The sequence below is a fragment of the Neopsephotus bourkii genome, unplaced genomic scaffold (assembly GCF_033783945.1).
Source record: "Neopsephotus bourkii isolate Nb327-2 ecotype Australia unplaced genomic scaffold, CSIRO-AGI_Nbou_v1 NB_1615, whole genome shotgun sequence".
NCBI classification, from domain to species: Eukaryota; Metazoa; Chordata; class Aves; order Psittaciformes; family Psittacidae; genus Neopsephotus; species Neopsephotus bourkii.
The window spans coordinates 5,937,815-5,945,273 of record NW_026902090.1 but is presented as its reverse complement, the minus strand read 5'-3'; positions in this window follow the sequence as shown (position 1 = coordinate 5,945,273).

The following is a 7,459-nucleotide window of genomic DNA, read 5'->3' as shown; positions in this document are numbered from 1 at the left end:
TTTAGCTGGACTATGAGTGCACCTGTGGCTGTGCAGCAGTGGAAACAGGTCCAGCCATCTAAACTCACCAGTTTCAGGGCATGGCAACCTTTATTTTCCTGTACAGACACGCTGAAAGTTTATTCAGGAAATAAAAAACATTTTGCATAAGCTGTCCGTTTGCATTCAGCTGTGTGTCTGAGTAACACTGTGCTTATGCTTTGCACTCATAGCTTTTCTCATTCTGCTTTCTACAGTTTCTCTTTCAGCTCACAGTTATTGAACTTAGTATGATTAACTGCATCCCTTTAGACAGATATTCAAGTGAAAAGTCCTTTCTATTATACTGATAGGTTCTTTTTGTCAGTATTGTGGAGCATACAGGTACATACCTACATACAGAATACATTATAAATTTGGAACATGGAATGAGCTAATTTTTTATTCATTTCCCTCTCAATGATAGTGTTAAAAAGTCTGCAGGATTGGCATTAACAGTATAGTTGGCTGAATGGCCCTGGTGACACTTCAATCACAATTAAAACAGATTCTGTTGTACAAATGGCAAAGGAAAGGAAATACAGAGTTTGGCTTAAGAAGGATTTAAGAGTGATATGCATGAAGAATTAGAGTGTCAAAGCAAACTGGGTGTCAAAGCAAACTGGAGAATTCTGGAGTGGTCTGGTAAGCTCCGAGGCAGAATTCAACAGCTGTTTGCAGATCCTGATAGCTCAATAAATTCTGTTTTTAAAACTGGGAAAAAGGAGTATGGTTTCCTTTAATGACTGTGGAAGGCTCTGAGAGGCAGAGGTGAAGGAGAAAGGGGCAGGCTGATCAGTCCAGGCACTAATTAGGGTCAAGGTCTCTTAAGGAAGTTAATGAGTTTCTAAATAGCCAACTAGCAGCTGATAGGAGGTGAAACAATAGTCCTGCTTTTAGTTCTGCCCTAAAGTGATACCTTCTAGAGATCTAGACAATCTTTTGTGGTCAAAAATCTTCCACTAGGAAACAGCTGCTTCTGATGTAAGGACTTTCTTTCTTACACAGTGCAAGAGAAATTGGAACATATTTTTTAGCATCTTGAGGTTGGTGATGACTTACATGAGTACCTCTTGAATCTTACTGCAGTGCTCAGGATAGGATTCTGACCGTTCTGCTCTCTCTGACCCTGCCTTTGGCTATACTTCTGAAAGTGTCTGGCATGACTGCCCTTGTTTGTACTTCTCCCCCATCTTTGCATGTCAGGTAGCTTTTGCCATCTTTCTGGCCTTGCTGGGTAAATATTGCACTATCACGGCTTTTGCATAGCATTTCTTTGGTTTTGAAAAACATTGAAAGGCAAAAGAAATGCAAGCAGGTAAATGAATGAGAAAAAAGATATAAGATGGGAGGCCAAATTGGGATGGGAGCACAAAACAGTGGCAGAATATGCTCTTAGCACAGACCAGAAAATTACCCTGGAGAAGCGTGGGTTCTTCTTCAGTGTGTGGATATGTTATCCTGAATCAGGATAGAAGTGCACGCCTGCTGGTGTGTGTTCCACTGTGGGTGTAAGTACACCCATTAGCTAAGCACCCACCTGTGGATATGTGAATCAGCCATGGAGTGACAGTGAGGATTTGCTCTCAGGTTCTCAGCTCCAGAAGGGTCTGGTCTTTCTGAACTGCTTGCATGGTGGACCTGACTTCATCAGTTTTGTTCCCCACAAGACTCTATGCTACTCATGTCTAATAGGTATTTAATAACATGTGTGGCCTAAGTAAAATATTTTATCTGCTATAAGTTTCCCTTTCATTTTCACTGCCTTACTCTCTGGTGGATCTGCATCAGGACAGACCAGTGCATTTCTTTCCAGTTTGAAATACTTGTCATGCCTGTGGTGGCTCATCTATGAGTCACCTCTTTTCTAATCACTATAAAAGTAACGCTAATATAGCAACAAGCAATTAAGAAACCCCAGAATATTTGGCCCACACTATCAATTGAGTGTGATCCCACAGCTGTAATTAACTACGCAGTGTTTGGTAGCATGTTGTGTCCGCTGCCTGTCTCCCCTGTGCTGAATTTCTACTCTCTGTGTTGTTCTTATAAACTCAATCAAGAGTGAAAAGCAATGCTCAGAAAGGAGGCATTTCTTGACTGAATGTCAAGCAGGCCAGGAATTCTCCTGTGATGTGGTGGCATGTCTTCTGCCGTTCTTGTTGAAATAACCCATGGCGATAACTAAAGTTTTATGATCTTAACATTGAAGGCATTGTTTCCAAACCAAATTACCTGCACTTTCTTTTGGGAACAAAACCCACCTAACTCACTCCCACGTGTAAAATAGGTAGCTGTTAATTCACTTGTAGATTGTGCTCTGCTTTTATGTGACAGCAGTTGTTTTGTTGTGGATGTAATGGCCTAAATATACTGCTTTACTCATGTCGTGTTCATCATTCTCTTATAACTGCTTTTGGTTAATAATTTTTGTCTCAGGACCCTGACTAGTGACAATATACCTCATAGCCATACCTATATAAACTGGTTACCTGAACAGGATATGGATTACTGTAGGGGCATAATTTAATGAACTTCAGTATTGTTCCCTTTAAACTAGCATATGAAAGGGAATTGCCAATGAGTCATGTGTTATTTGCAGATTATTACTATCCAGAACTTGGTGCCAAGGAAACTAATTTATTCTCTGTTATTACTGTATTATTCATTACATTGTGCAATAGATCAATTCCAAATATAAATACATTTAGTAGACCATGGCTAGGAACAAATTCGGTTATGCTCAAGTACGTACATGCTACATGCTAGCCCTGGCACAGGGAATCAGAAGTCTCATGTAGTTTCTTTGGATTTTTCATACTCTGTTACCTGTACTTTGATGCATGTTTCATTGTTTGGGTTTGTTTTGTTTTGTCCTTTGGCTGTTTCATTTTTGATGGTAGCTTCAAAGAAATGGCTTGAACAGAACATTTTGGACTTTGTTCTGAAACCCATCATGCTCACTGGGTGTCTCCTGTCTATTTTTGAACTCTCAGTGTCTGTGACGGTTGCATGAGGTTTTGGGAGGACATAATTTCCCCTCGACTTTCCAACCAGGATTCCGCAGTTAAGGTATGTTTATTTCTGTATTGCTTAACTTTTGTTAGGTGAAGAAGACAGAATCACTCTGTATTATTGTGTAGAACATATTCCTGTTTCTTGCAGCTCCTTGTGTTAAGAATGGAGGCACTTTGGGAACTTTGGCATAGGAGAAAGCTCCTTTCCAAGCCTGTGTGTACAGTCCAGTTGGGATTTCTTCAGTGCCTTGGACCTCTCCGAAGGCTCACGTTGTGATTTGTACAGTGGTTTCTTGTAAAACAACTTTCTGATCCAATTTGAGACTACTCATAATCAAACCCCACTACTGGTTTTATCAGACCTCAGACAGTGCTGGTAGAGTCAGTCATTTAGAAGCAGATTCGGCTGTCTGTTTTACAGAAAAGTAGCCAGTAACTCATGCAGTCTTGTACTGATTGAGATCTTTGGCTTCATGTTAAGGACAGTGTGAAAGGCACCATTCCATGCAACATTTTTTTCTGCAATCTCTAGAGGCTTTTCTCATCCCCACTGTCAGTCTCTGGGCTGTATTTAACCAGTGTTGAGGGACAGAGAACAGTCCTTGGACACAGACCAGCCATTTGATCACTGATAAAGAGTATCACCCCATGCATTTGGCTGCCCTTCAGCCTTTGCCTTGTATTTTTAGCTTCCAGTCTCCTTAGTGGAAAAATTGTCCCTTCTGACTATATTTGTAGCTCAATGAGTGGTTAGTAGTTCTGCCCATGCCTCCTCTGGTCTGTAGTAAAAAGTAAATATTAAATACTGATTCCTTAACTGTGATTAAAGAAGACTTGTATCTCCCAATACATACATGTCAAGGCATCCTTGTTTAAGGGAATTTGTTTTAACTGACATCCCAGCTTGGGTTGTCTTTGTCACACAACCGGTGCTTCAGATCAATAATCTCCTGCAGTTCAAGCTGGTATTTATTCCAGTTCAGTGTCGGCATAGTAGAGCATACCAAGCAACCCACAAACTGTGCTGGTGAGCATATTTAATTATACATCAGCAGATTACCTATAATTAGCTCTATCGCAGCTAGATCCTTGGAGATCTTCAGTGGGAGGATAATGTCTACTCCAAGGACTGAAGGAACCCTGCAGGGAAGATGGGCTGCAAAGTACTGCTGGAGTAGATTTGAACCTTTAAGGATGAGTTTGAAGTTGTTTATAGTTTCATATTTCAAAGCCCTGCCTATGGTTTCCATGAGCTGTTCCAGTGGGTGTCTCTGGACTCCATGTCAGGCCTATGCATCTAAATAAACTCTGCATTTATTTGCTTTGTGCCATACTGTCGAGGCTTGTCAGCTGGGCTGGAGTTTACCCTGCTTATCTCTAGAAGTCAGTGGTTTGTACCTGGAATAGTGACCTTAAACTAATGTTGTATTCAGTGCAGGAACAGGGTCCTTGAGAGCCTGTTACGAGCAATGCATCTGTTTGAGGCATCTACTTTGGGATCAGATTAACTGTGTCCTAGAAAAGAATTTCTCTTTCCAGAGTGAGATAGAGATACAGATATCTAAGCTTAGCTGGATGAAACCCACCCCATACCTTTGCCCTTCAGTCCAGTTCAGATTTTTCCTCTCAGTAATCTTTCCATATTAGCAGGACTAAGTAGGATATGTTTTTTCTAGACTGTAGAAGGCACAGAGAAACCAGACAGAGAAGCAGAGTATGGCAAATCATTTGTATGACTTTTTGGATAATGTAAGTCCACTCCACTTTTGATATGAATGCTTTTTCAATAAACCTCCAAATTATCATCCCTTCTGAGTGTACTAGAGCAACACCTGGTACCACACAGACCTTGTGGGTTTAGCACATGGCCGGAGAGACAGAATCACAACTCTTCTTGGGCCAGAGCTGGGGTTACAATGTTGTGGTCATGACACATGCAATATTGTTCCAGATGTTTAAATCTTCTAGATTAAGAAGCCACAATGGTTTCCTGTTTTGCCATTTCAGACTTTCCCACCTGATGAGCACCAAACCTGTTTTCTCTCATCTGAGTATCACTAGTCATATTATATCATCTTATCAGCAACTGGATTTGCCTAGATGTTTGTATCTAATAGTCTAATTTCTTGTAAGGATATATTTAAGAAGACTAAAACCTGAATCTTCTGGTGTGGAGTGAGCTGTATCTGTGCCACTCCATCTCCCAGTGGACAAAGCTGCATTAGGATCACTTTTGAGACTTGCAAATCTAAACGAAATGTGTATAAAAAATAGAAACAAGGAGATATCTGAGGATGAGAATAAAAGTCAAGAATATAGAAATAAAATCAGGACAGCTGAACTGATACATATTTTAGGGAGTATAAAAGAGGCAAGAAGAAAAGATTCTATAATGAAAATATAAAGGAAAGATAAAGGAAAGTTAGAAGTTTACTACTTAATATGAAATAAGATGAAATTGCAGATGATAAAAAAGTGAAATTATTTAAGGCTTTCAATCTGAAAGTTAGTTGTGTCCTGAAGCTTAGCAAAATTAATTCTAATTATGTGGTAGGAGCTTAAGTCAGAAAATAGAACATGCTAGGGAATATTTTAAAGTAGGCACATGGAAAGAATCGGAATATAAAAAAACCCTTCTCTAGGATACTTGAGGAATTAGATAAAGTAGTCACTGAATTGTTAGTTGTCTGCAGTAGTGGAAAATGAAAAGACACAATACATTTCAGCTTTCTCATCATCATTCATCAGTAGATTTCCATTGCCACTGAATAGTAAACCTACTTTTTCCTTCCTCTTATTCATACACAGATTTGTTTCCTATTGTCTTTTATGGTCCTTGCATCTTGACTCGTATTCTTCCCAGTATGTTTACCCAGGGGTTGAAATAGAAATTCTGAAGGCCTGTTATGAACATTTAGACATGCTTGATGTAAAAATGTTAGAACTCCTCGTAGACTTCATTCTGCCCTATTTCCTCTCCATGGAAAACTCTGAAGTATAGCACAGCAGCAGCTATCAGCTAATCCCAGTTGCTGTGGAGAGCTGTATACTGCACATATTGCTGTGACACTTATGTTGAATGCTTGTAGATTTTCATACTCCCACTGCTGTATAGTTAAAATGCATTTATTTGTGTAAGCCTGCCATTACGAGAACTGAAACCATACATGCATAATGAGTTGGAAGTGACTTTTCAGTCTTGCACCATGGCTCCTGTGAGTAATACATGTATTGCAGGCCTCTTCAGCATCACTGAGATTCTTGTCCTGAGAGGACACTATTCAGCTGAATAAATGTTCAAGGGTCAGGACTTGAATTTATGTGTGTAATATTTATTAATGTTTTTCTGCTGCAAACTGGTCTGGATGGCTAAACTTACTGGAAATATTGTCACGTGCATGTGCAATGCTGTCTCTGTAAAGAGAAAAGAGGGAAGTTAGTCTGTGTTCACCTATCTGTCCAAAGATGTCTGAGATGGAAAACTGAAATCCTTGTCTATTCAGAAATATTGCTGCAGAGACATGGAGAGATGGATTTCAGTGCATGAACTGCTATCTCAGAAAATATCTCACAAGATGCATTATGCCAGGGCAGATGTTGCATCACATATAACCTAGCCAAAGATCCTGGCACAGAGAGGAGAATGAAGGCAGGAAGCATATGAACTACATCCATCCTGAAACATAATGAAGTTATTGATAAGACACTATTAAACTGTGAGCTCATCCTCCATCTCCATAAAGCAGTACTGCAGCATTCCTGGGCTAACATCTTCATTTTTCAACAAGTTATTGGGCCCAAATTACTCATTTCTCTGGATGAAATGAGAGCTGAACAACAACAAAAATTCCCATAAAGGCTAACTTTATATAATACTTGCCATTGATTCTTTCATGCAAAAGGTATCCTACCAGCTCTAGTGCAAGACATTATTAAAAGCTGTTCAGAACATTTGAGAATTGGTTGGCTCTTACATCTGACTGCACCACATTAAAGTTAATGTGTTACATTAATCTTAAATCTTACACTGATTACAGCTGAAATAGACAAGATATGGAAGGTGGAGTCCATAACTTCCCAAAGTCACCTACTGAGTGCTTCCTGTGAAACTGTCTAGCATTGTTACCATCTGTTCCAGTCCCGATTTTTATTAAGCTCAAATTGCCACCACTAGGAGTTGAAATTTATTAAATAGATGCTGAAAACATCTTTGACTACATTGCTGCAATGACATTGTTGAAGAAATTGTCTATGGCATATGGAATTTCATGACATTATCTTACTTGTATGCTTTTCCTTCAGTACATTCATTGGTCACAGGTTTTCTGTTGTAAGAATTTAAATAGGAGTTGGTTTACAAAATAAAATGGCTAAAAAAAAAAACATTTTCATAATGAAACGTGAAGTAATTACTGCTGACTAAA